Source organism: Monodelphis domestica, chromosome 1, assembly GCF_027887165.1.
Source record: "Monodelphis domestica isolate mMonDom1 chromosome 1, mMonDom1.pri, whole genome shotgun sequence".
Lineage (NCBI taxonomy): Eukaryota > Metazoa > Chordata > Mammalia > Didelphimorphia > Didelphidae > Monodelphis > Monodelphis domestica.
In genome coordinates, this window is record NC_077227.1 from 389644701 (window position 1) to 389656921 (window position 12221).

The 12221-nt window shown below is 35.4% G+C and overlaps 1 long non-coding RNA gene across 2 annotated transcripts in view; it reads left to right on the forward strand.

The window, feature by feature from the left end:
- LOC103100805 (uncharacterized) overlaps positions 1-12221 on the forward strand; it is a 50178-nt gene that overhangs the window by 21341 nt on the left and 16616 nt on the right. For both annotated transcript variants that reach the window (XR_457923.3, XR_008915194.1), the window contains exons 3-4: positions 8773-8871; positions 9081-9150. This is a non-coding gene — a long non-coding RNA (uncharacterized LOC103100805). The remainder of the gene's footprint in view (positions 1-8772; positions 8872-9080; positions 9151-12221) is intronic.

A 12221-nucleotide genomic window follows, 5' to 3' on the forward strand; every position in this document is an offset into this window, starting at 1 on the left:
GATCTTTTCTAGATCATCATCCTTCTTGGTCTATGTGTAGTCATTGACACTGTTGATTACCATCTCCTCCTAGATATTTTTTCTTCTCTAGGCTTTGGTGATGCTATTCTCTCTCTCCCTCCATCTTTTTTTTTTTTAACCCTTACCTTCTTTTTAAAAACTGATACCACATAAGCAACTTGCTCATGTTCACACAGATAGGAAGTATCTGAGATCAGATTTGAACCTTGGTCCTCTTAACTCCAAGTCTGGCACTCTATTTTAACTGCCCTTTTCCTATTACTGTTTTTATTTTTATTTTTTCATTTTTCCCTCAACATTTACAAAAATCAAACCAAACAAGCATTTTCATATACAAAGGAAAAAGAAAAGAATACACAAATGAAATTACAAATCTCATATGTTTAGTTTACTTTTCTTCATATCTACATAATAAATGCTGTCCACAAGGATCCCAACTCCTCCCTATCATCCTCATATCACAGAAGATCAACATGTACATATAAATTTAGTCTTCCATGTTTCTCTTTTCTCTTCACTTACTGGAGGTAAAACTCACAGTTTATTCTTCCAATATTATCCTGTGTCTCTGTATACTGTTATCTTGGTTCTACTCATTTCATTATCCTGTGTATCTAATGTAATTCTTCCAAGTTTTTAAAAAAATCAGTATAGTGCAGTATATTCCATTAAAGTTACATACTGTGATTTGTTTAGCTATTCCCCAATTAATGGGCATCTTCTCAATTTCCAATCCTTTGATGCCACAAAGAGAGCTGCTATAAATATTTTAGAACACAGGAGTTCTCGTTTTCTTTCCTTAATCTCCTTGAGAAACAGACCCAACAGTGGTATTGCTGCCTGGACCAAGAGTGTATTCGTGTCTCCGTTTATCCACATCCCCTACAACATTTATCATTTTGCCCTTTTGTCCTTTTAGCTAGTCTGATGAATGCAAGTTATATCTAAAGAGTTGTTTTGGTTTGCATTTCTCTAATCAATAATGATTTGGCACATTTTTTATACCTACATATGCCTTTAATTTCTTTATCTGAAAATCATTTATTCATATCTTTTGCCCATTTAACAATTGGGGATTGGCTCTTCTTATAAATTTTATAACATTCTCTATAGAGTTGAGATATAAATGATCTCTATTCCAGAGGCTATCTATAAAATTTATTCCCCTAATTTTCTGCTTTCCCTTTGATCTTGTCAACCTTTGTTTTATTTGTACAAAAACATTTCAATTTCATGTATTCAGAATTATTCATTTCCCATTTCCTTCCCCAGCTCATTTTACAGATGTGGAAAACAAGGCAAATAGGGTTAAATGCTTTATCCAGGGTCACCTACCTAATAAGTGTATGAGGTAGATGATGTCTTCCTGACTTTAGGCCTAGTAGTCTATCCACTATGCCACTTTTCTACCCCAGGTCAGCTGATAAGGTAGCATTAAATCCAGAAGCATCTTTATTTTACCCTAATACCCCAGCTGTAGGTAAATAATGAGTTCACCCATAGGAGACTGTAATCAACCTGAGCCATCTGTGAGCTCAGTTACCATTACATAAAACTAATAATTAATCATTATTAAATAAAATTAAATTATAAATTTATAATTATTATTAAATAATTATATAAATTAAATATAAAATTAGAAAAATTAGAAATTTTGGAAGTCAAAATAAGAGTGTTATGACTCTTAATCCAGTGATTAGATTTACATATAATGTAAAGAATATAATTCTTTAAGAGAATATTTATAGCATGTGTATGTTCAGAACTTTTTTTTGCTTAAATTTTGTATTCTTCATAATTCTGGCTATTAGAATGTATTTCTCTATTTATAAAATTTTTTTATATTTATATTTATATTTATCTCTATAAATCTCTATTTATAAAATATTGATATACATGCTATTATGTAATCATCATATATTGCTTACATATTTTAGTAATTCTATTTTTGCTGTACATTTATATGCAAGATTGGGTAATATGATATACATTTGTTTACTCTATGGCTATATAATTCTCCTCCAAAGAAAAGTACTTGGGGGAAAAGCACTTCATTTTGAAAGGAGCTGAGTGAAAGTAGCTCCTTAGAGAAAAAGGATTTATTAATGGCAAAGTCGACCAAAGTGTCTTGTTTCTTAGCATCTCAATTTACATGTGACTTTTAAAGGTTATAGCAGGGAAACCCTGAAAACTAGAAATTTTTTTTTACAATTATGGGAAAAGTATACATTGTCTATCTAAGGTTTACATGATGGAAATGTAGATTTTGGCTTCTCAAACTGAGGTAGATGTGAGTCACCTCACAAGAAGATCTTGTTTGAGGCAGGATCCAGCAACTGAGTGAGAAATTGGAGTCAGTGATCCTAGAATCTAGGTCAGTCCCACCAAAGAAGCTGAGAGTAAAGGAGAAACAGTAGCTGGGTGAAGAGAGAAGTGAGCTACTTGAAACAAAAGAAAGAGAAAAGAAAAAAGCAGCTGTTATGACCTGAGACCATCTGGAAGGAGAAAGACAAGTTGTGTGACTGCTACTAGGAGCTGGTCTAAGTGGAAGAAACCTCTGCTGAAAGAGCTAACTGAAAGAAAGAAGAAACCCCCAATGTTTAGAGAGCTGTCTGGGAAAAGAAAAGACTAGGCAGCCATAGCCTTAACTGTCACCTACAACTTGAAAGATGGAAATCCCTTGGAGGCTTGTCTGGCTTGCTGTTTACTACCAATTCTGGCCTGAGAGGGAGAAAAAAAGCCTTAGAACCTAGTGAACAGACCTGAATAGCTCTGTGGATTCCAGACTTGGGTGAATTGTTTTGCTGAGAGTGCCAACACTTCCGCAGGGCCCAGTCAAAGGAGCACTTCCGTAAAATTTTGTAAACACCAATTCTGAGGTCTCTGATTTCACTGAAAGAGCTTAACATTGCTATCCTGGCCAAAAAATAGCAGCAGGCAAAGAAGTGATTTCAACCAGCAAGGGAAGAGAGACGCCCAGAAGATGAGAGGCCCCACATAGCAGAAGATGTGTGGTACAGATTATATAAAGAGAGGAAGAACATCTGGGTCTATAATCTGGAGTTGTGAGTTATCCCAAATAGAGGAGTTTCCTTTCTTAAATGTTTTCCTATTAGGTCTCCAATATTTTGTGCCCACTTTCCTTTAATAGACTAAGACAAAAAAGTAAGACTGATTATAACCTACGTTTATGGGCAAATGTTTCATGACTAAGGATTAGTGGTGTTTTCTTGGCTGATTTGTTTAAATGGTAAGCACACCAGTAGGGGTTCAGGAGCTCCACTAGTAAGTATTGAGTGTGTACTCTATACCAGAGTTACCCCCAAGACTCTCTGAGAGCAGATTGTAGCTAGGAGAGGCCTGACACCACATGCCATCATGGGTGGAAGTTGGAAAGAGCTAACCAAGAGAAGGAGAGACCCTAGAGGGGGAGAGATGCCTTTGTTCCATGCACTCTCCATTTCAAAAAGATATCTGAGCAAGTCACTTAATCCTAATTGCCCAGCCTTTGCTGCTTTTCTCTCTTAAAATGGATACTAAGAAGGATTTAAAAAATTTTTGTTAAGCCTTTCCTTGACCTTCCTCCAGCCCCATGCCCCAATCTGCCCATAGGATAATACTTTGCACCCTTGTAATGAATGTCTTTATATTAGACTTAACTATATTTGTTGTGTGATCTGAGTGAAGGCAAGTTCTGTGTTATATCTAAATTTTGTATCTTCTTCATTGTCCAACATCGAATATTAAATGAAGCAGACACTTAATAAATATTTGACAAATTATTATTGTAAAACTGAATTGCTGACCATCTACCAAGATAATCAGTTAACAAGTATTTTTAAGCATTTATTACATGCCAGGCCCTAATTAATTCTAAGGATTCAAAAGAAAGGCAAAAATGTCATTCCTGTCCTCAAGAAACCCTCATTTTAATTCAATGGACACATCAATAATTATGTAATACAACATATATACAGAGTAGGTAGAAGGTAATCTCAGAGGGAAGAGGGCAAAAGGGAAGCCAGGAAAGGTCTCTTGAAGAAGAAAGCTAAGTAAGATGTGGAAATGAGGCCTGGGAGCACTCTAAGCATGAGGGAAAGCTAGTGAAAAGGCATGAAGTCCAATAGAATGTTGGGTTTCACTGAGGAAAATGTAGTAAGACTGGAAATGTAGGAAGGAGTCAGGTTGTGATGGGTTTTAAACACCAAACAAAAAGTCTTTATATTTGATCCTGAAAGTAATAGGGAGCCACTGGATTTTATTGAGTGCCAGATTTGGTTAGACCTGAGCTGATAGAAAAGCAATTTGGCAGCTGAGTGGAAAATGGATGAGAGTGGGGTAGAATTTTACCGGAGGCAGGAAGACCAATTAGAAGTTGTTATAATAGTCTAGGCAAGGGGCTATACTAGGATGATGGCTGTGTGAATGGAGAGAAGTGAAGGCAAAAAAAACCAAAAAGACTTAACAGTAGATTGGATAGCCAAAGAAAGTGTAAGTGAGAAGTCAAAAATTACCCTGAGGTTGCAAGTCTGGGGAACTAGAAGAATGATAGTGTCTTCAACAGTAATAATTAATTGTTCATGGATGGATAGAGTCAATATAATTAAAATGTCAATCCTATCTAATCTATTTATTCAATACCCTCTCAATTCAATTACCAAAAAAATTTTTATTGAGTTAGAAAAAAATTTAAAAATTCATTTGGAAGAACAAAGTATCAAAAATATCAAAAGAATTAATGAAAAAAAATGTAAAGGAATGACATCTAGCAGTAACAGATATTAAATTGAATTATTAAGCAATAATTATCAAAACTATCTGGTACTGAATAAGAAATAGAAAGAGAGACCAATGGAATAGAACAGGCATACAACAAATAGCAGTAAAAGATGACTATAATCTGGTACTTGACAAAATCATAGGTCCAGGTTTTTGGGACAAGAAATCAGTATTTGGCCAAAATTGTTGGAACTACTACTCATAGCTAGTTTGGCAGAAACTAGGTATAGACTAATATCTTATATCATTCACTATGATAAGATCAAAACAGATTCATGATCTAGGCATTAAAAGAGATAAGATAAGTAAATTAGAAAAATAGGGGACATTATCAAATGTATGAATAAGAGGAATTTGTGAGTCATCAAGAGATGAAGAGCATTGTGAAATGTAAAATGGATAATTCTGAGTACATTAAATTGAAAAGGTTTTGTACAAATAAAAAAAGGTTGCCAAGATTAGAAGGGAAGCAGAAAATTGAGGGGAAGGGGAATTTTATAGACAGCTTCTTAGATCTAAAATCTATAGAGAACTTTACCAAATTCATAAGAATAAGAGCTATCCCCCAACTGATAAATGAGCAAAAGATATGAACAATTTTCAGATGAAGAAATCAAAGACAAGTATATGAAAAAATGCTCCAAATCACTACTGATTACAGAAGTGCAGAAATCCCAAACAAAACAACATGAGATATTGCCTCACATCTATCAGCCTGGCTAAAATAATTAAAAGGGCAAAATGACAAATGTTTGAAGGGATGTGGAAAAATGGAGACATTAATATACACTTTTGGTGGAGCTGATCCAACCATTGTAGAGAATAATTTGGAATTATACCCAGAGAGTTACAAAACTATGTATACCCTTAAATCCCACAATACCATTGCTAGGCCTGTTTCCCAAGGATATCAAGGGATTCCCAAGGAGATTCCCAAGGGAAAGAGGACAAGAACCCCTATGTTCCAAAATATTTAGAGCAGCTCTCTTTGTGGTAGCAAAGAATTGGAAACTGAAGGGATGTTCATCAGTTGGGGAATGGCCAAACAAATCATGGCATATGATTTTGATGGAATACTACTGTGCCTTAAGAAATGATGAGCAGGCTGGTTTTTTTTTTAAACTTGGAACAAACTACATGAGCTAATGAAGAGTGAGGTGAATAGAACCAAAACAACAGCACACATCACTGCAGGATTAATATTGAAGAATAAATTGTGCTGTTCCCTCCAAAGAGCGAACTAAAATGAAAGACTTAATAGGTAAGAACATGTTGGTCTCCTGGAAAATACCTTCTGTGATGCAGGGAGGGTTAAGAAGGATTGGGACACTTGTGGGTGGGATTTATTATTATATTACAGATTATATGTATTTATATTTGATATTATTATATTATAGATATGAAGAAAAATAAGCTAACCATATAAGAAATTTGTAATTTTATTTATGTAAAAAACTTCTAGTTTACTCACGTGCTGTGTTAGTAGTTTAGCAAGAGGCAGATGGATCCTTTTTCTAAGAATCCATTTAACCGACTCTCCATTATTACTGTCTGAAAGCTTATCAGGAAGTTTGATACTAATCTCCAGTAAATAACAGATGGTTCTGGATCATCAGCTTTGTATAGCCCTGAGCACTATCTGGGGATTGCTTGGAAACCAGAAAGTTTCCCAGTCTCTCAGAATGCAACATGGCGGGACACAGCTTCCAGCAAGCTGCCATTTTGTGTATTCCATGCATATCAAGATTCCTTATCAGGACTTTGTCACCTATATGAAAAGCTTTACACCAAATAAGAGTATTGCAATTATCTAGCTTAATCAACATTTTTCTGAGCCCCCCTACCCCCATTGCTAGGCAATAAACCTTATTCAGTCTATCCCTTATACAACAAATATACTGGCTCATGAGCTCTACTATCTTTTTTTATTACCTTCAATTCCAAAGCACAAGTCAAGAGGAAAGTTTGGTTATTTTTAAAAGACATTAACAAAAATGGGAGGAGGGGGACAGAAAGAAGATTGAACATGAAAATGTGAATTTTCACTACTTAGAGGTTGTTTTTTAAATTGGTATATATAAACTGAACTCAACATGTTCATTTTACTTTCCTTATTTGTCATTATCTCCTAAAATTCCTTATATTATCTTCTGCATATTGTTTGTTGTTCTCTTTAAACCTCTACCTTCTGTCTTTATACTAAATATCAGTTCCAAGGCAGAAGAGGAATATGGGCTAGGCAATTGGAATTAAGTGACTTACCCAGCTAGGAAGTATCTGAGGCTAGATTTGAATCCAAGTCCTCCCATCTCCAGGCCTGGCACTCTGTCCACTGAACCACTTCGCTCTCCTTGTATTGTTTTTTTTTTTAATGCTCCATTGACTTTCTTTTCTATTGTTTGTATGTGTGTGTGTGTGTGTGTGTGTGTGTGTGTATGATATCTATTGATTTCTCTCTCTTACTTTTTTTTTTAAACCCTTACCTTCCATCTTAGAATCAATACTGTATATTGGCTCCAAGGCAGAAGAGTGGTAAGGGCTAGGCAATGGGGGTCAAGTGACATGCCCAAGGTCACACAGCTGGGAAGTGTCTGAGGCCAGATTTGAACCTAGGACCTCCCGTCTCTAGGGCTAGCTCTCACTCCACTGAGCTACCCAGCTGCCCAGCTGCCCCCTTCTCTCTTACTCTTAAACCTTTCTTATATTAAAAAACAAACAACCAGACAACAACCTTTTAACATGTAAACATCATCAAGTAAAACAAATCTATGCTTTAATTTGCATTTACTTCTTAATAATAGTTTGCCATATTTTCATTTCACAAAATCTGCTTCTCTGCAATTTTGATCCATTATTCATAGCTCTACCATCTGAGCCAAGTAGAATTAATAATCATTCCTCTAGATTACAAATATTTGAAGGGAGTAATCATATCCCACCTAACTCTTTTCTTCAAGCTAAATAGGTTAAATCAAGTTAACTTAAATTTTTAAATTCAGATTTTTTTTGAATCAATGAAAACCCACCATTTCTTTCTCCTTCTTCTTTTCCATACATCCTTGAAAAAGAACAAAACCCCTGTGACAGATGTGCAAAACAAATTCCTAAATCGGCCATGACCCAAAAAAGAGTCTGTATTTTGAGTCCATCACTCCTCTTCTCTGGAGGTGGAAAGAATGTTTAAGCATGAGTCCCCTGTTCACTCACTGCACTGATCAAAATTCTTGCAACTGTCAAAGTCTTTACGATGTTATGGATGAAGTGTTCTCTCAGTTCTACTTACTTCATTCTATATCAGTTCATAAATTATCTTTCCAGATTTCTCTGAAACTGTCTCATACATAATTTGTTCATCTATTCCTAGTTGATGGGCATTCCCTTCATTTCCAATTACCAACACAAAAAATAAACAAACAAAAAGCTACTATAAATATTTTTATACAGATGGGTTCATCTCCTCTTTCTTTGATCTCTTTAATTTCTTTGGCCTTCTATTTATATTGCTGAGTAAAAAGGTATATAGTTTTGGGGAACACATTTCCAAATTGCTTTCCAGAATTACTGGACCCAGCTCATAGTTCCTCCATCAGGGTATTAATGGTCCTATTTCTCCATAGTCCTTCCTATATTTGTCTTATTCATTTTTTGGTCAATTTTCCCAAACTAATGGGAGTGAGGTAGCAGCTCAGAGTTGCTTTAGTTTGGATTCCTCTAATTAGGAGTGATATATAAATTTTTAAAATACATATTAATAACTTAGATTTCTTCTGAAAACTGACTATTCATAGCCTTTGACCATGTACCAAAAGGTATTTACTCCAAAAAATTTGGATCAGTTCACAGCTCCGCCAACAATGTATTAGTGTTGTTTTTCCACACCCCCTCCACCATTTGTCATTTTGCTCTTTTGACATTTTACCCAGTCTAATGGATGTGAGGTGATATCTCAGAATTGTCATTTTACTTTATCAGATTCTTCTATGGCATGATCACAAGGATCCTACGATCTCTGTGATTCTCTATCTAGGACCATCAAGGGAACCAATGGAGACAGCCTGCTCTTGTATTGTGGTAAGAGTCTTGAACCAATGGTCAATTTATTTTGAATGAATCACTTCCCTCTCTTTAGGCCTCAGTTTCCCCATCTTATAAAAGTAAAAGGTAGACTAGATGCTCTTCCAGTTTAATATATTCCATTTAATTTATTTTTATTATTTATATATATATATAATATATATAATTTATTTTAATTAATTTAATATATTCCATTTCCATTCTAGAAAGAAAGACCCCAGTTATCATGACAAGATATCAAGACAACCATGTCTTCCTTTCCTCATGAAAAACCAGGTTTGAGGTTACCCTACCCAGTCTGTATCTTAATCTTTTTAGTTCTCCATCCCCACCCCACAGGACTGTCAAGGCCTACAGGGTCAATAAATACTTGTAGCAACAGAGAAATCATAAGAATAATAGCAATGTAATCCCATTTCAAAGCTCATTGATATGGCAGCCAGAATGAAGGACAGAAGAGATTTGACAAGAGCAGGTGAAGAGAGCTCTTTATTTCTTCAAGTTCAGCCAGGCCCTATAGTCTCTTTAGGAATTTCTGGCTTCCAGCATTTTTTTTAAATTTTAAAAAATTTTCCATGGTTATATTATTCATGTTTTCTCCCTCCCTTCATCCCTTCCCCATCCTGGAGTTGACAAGCAATTCCACTATATTATACATACATACAGATAGATAGATAGATAGATAGATAGATAGATAGATAGATAGATAGATAGATAGATAGATAATCACTCAAACCCATTTCAATATTATTCATTTTTGTAAAAGAGCAATCCTTTAAAACCCAAACCCTAAATCACATAGTCATATAAACAAGTGATAATTCATATGTTTTCTTCTGGATTTCTATTCCCACAGTTCTTTCACTAGATGTAGAGAGCGTTCTTTCTCATGAGTCCCTCAGAATTGTCCCGGATCATTGCATTGCTTTTAGTAGCAAAGTCAGTTACATTTGATTGTCCCACAATGTTTCAGTTACTGTGTATAATATTCTCCTGGTTCTGCTCATTTCATTCTCCATCAGTTCATGGAGTTCTTTCCAGTTCTTATAAAAATTCGTCAATTCATCATTCCTTGTAGCACAATACTATTCCATTACCATCATATACCACCATTTGTTTAGCCATTCCCCAATCAAGGGACATCCCCTCATTTTCAAATTTTTTGCAACTGCAAAAAGCACAGCTATAAATAATTTTGTACAAATAGGTCCTTGCCCAGTTTGTTTGTTTTTTTAATCTCTTTAGGATATAAACCCAGTGGTTCTATTGCTGGGTCAAAGGGCATGTATTCTTTTAAAGCCTTTTGGGCATGATTCCAAATTGCCCTCCAGGATGGTCTGATCAATTCACAACTCCAGCAGCAATGCATTAGTGTCCCAACTTTACCTTCCAGCTTTGAGAGAAAAAAAAAATGAATGATGCCATCCCCACTTCAGGTTGCTGAAGGGAAAGCAGACAATGTGAGAGGAGCTCAGTGTCCATCATGTCTCTATCCCCTTCCTTTGATGAGATAGAGGACCCTGCCTCTTGGCTAAGTCAAATGACCTCACTCCCAGTGTATTGTCTGGTATATATTCTCTCATGTATACTTTCTCTGACTTCTTTTTTGCTACCTGTTTGGGTAAATGGCTTTCTTGATTAAGTGCCATATATATTCATTGTGGAACTGGTATGTAGGAAAAGTCAGACTTTAGATATAAAGCAGAGGGGCCTGCTTTCCTCATTAATGAGACAGCAGCAATCAGTAGTTTGAACCTGAAAATCCCATACCATAGACTAATATTAAAGGGAGAAGACAGATGTGATTCTAGTATGGTACCCCCTTTCTCTAAAGACAGCTGAGGTAGCCAAGAATCTGCCCCCTCCACCCCCCCAACCTCCTGCCTCCCCTCCTGGCAGAAATTAAAGTCTCCCTTGGAGAAAATTGAGAGGAAAAGAAGTTAAAGATGTCTCTCCTCCTTCCCTTTGAGCCACACAATGACACCCCCATGCTACATGTGGGGGACAGTCCTCACCACCGCAATAATAGAACTCCCATTTCTATAGAGCTTTGAAGTTTACAAAGAACTTTTCTTACAACAGCCTTGTGTGGAAGCATATTTTTGAAAACCTCTTCTTAGACCAACTGAAAATATTAAATCAAACATATTTCTCTTATTTAAAAATCCTTTCCAGACTCTTTCCTGTTTGAAAATGTACAAAAAGTAAAGAACAAAGGCTAGTTAAAATCATTGATTCACCTCTCCACTAAGGTGGCTGGCACCTATTACCCACCTAAGAGCAGTACCCTCTTTCTTTTTTAAACACTTACCTTCTTTGCATTAATTCTAAGACATAAGAGCCCCAAGAACTAGGCCATTTGGGGTTAACTTGATTGCTCAGGGTCACCCAGATAAGTGTCTGAGATAAGATTTAAACCAAGATTCTACCTGACTCCAAGCCTGGTACTCTATTGTGCTACCTACCTGCCTTTGTGCCCTCTTTTCATTCATGGATTAAGATAAAAACCAGGAACCCCTTCAATCTCAGAGGTCAATGGTCAAGTAAGGAATAGAATAGAAAATGGTTAAGTAACTATTCTGAAATATTAACCCCAAACTGAAAGTTAACATGTTGTGATTTTCTTTTTCAAAATAGCTATGTATATGTTACCTGAAGTCTTTTTGAGCATAAGGGTTTTGGCTTGAGGACTAGGCCTATTTAGACATTTGGCAGACATGGCTTACGACTATTCTACATACAAAAACATGCATAAACATACAAAAACAATTTAGAATTTTACTGAAAAAATTATAGCTATACTACTATTGGGCCTACGTTCAAAAGAAATCAAAGGAAGAAAAAAAGGTCCTATGAGTACAAATATATTTATAGCAACTCTATAGTAGCAAAAAAACTGAAAACAAAGGGAAGGCCACCAGTTGAGGAATGATTGAATAAATTGTTTTTTTAATAAGATGGAATACTGTTGTATTTTAAGAAATGAGGAAATAGATTATTTTAAAATAATGAGGGAAAAAATGTAAGATGTCTATGAACTGTTTCAGAGGGAAGTGAACAAAACCAGGACAACTTTATAATATAACATCAATGTTATAAAAATAAGCAATGCCAATGAATTTTATCAACTGAAAAAATGAATAGGCAGAACAATTTATACAATGCCAACACTAAAAACAAACAACTTGGAAGACTATAGGAACTGTCATCAATACCATGATCAGTATTCCAGAGGATTGACTATATATCCAGTATAGAGAGGTTGGAGATGATGAATTTAGGATACAGGAATAGGATTACATATATATGTATAATTATAGAAATATATGTATACATGTATATGTGTC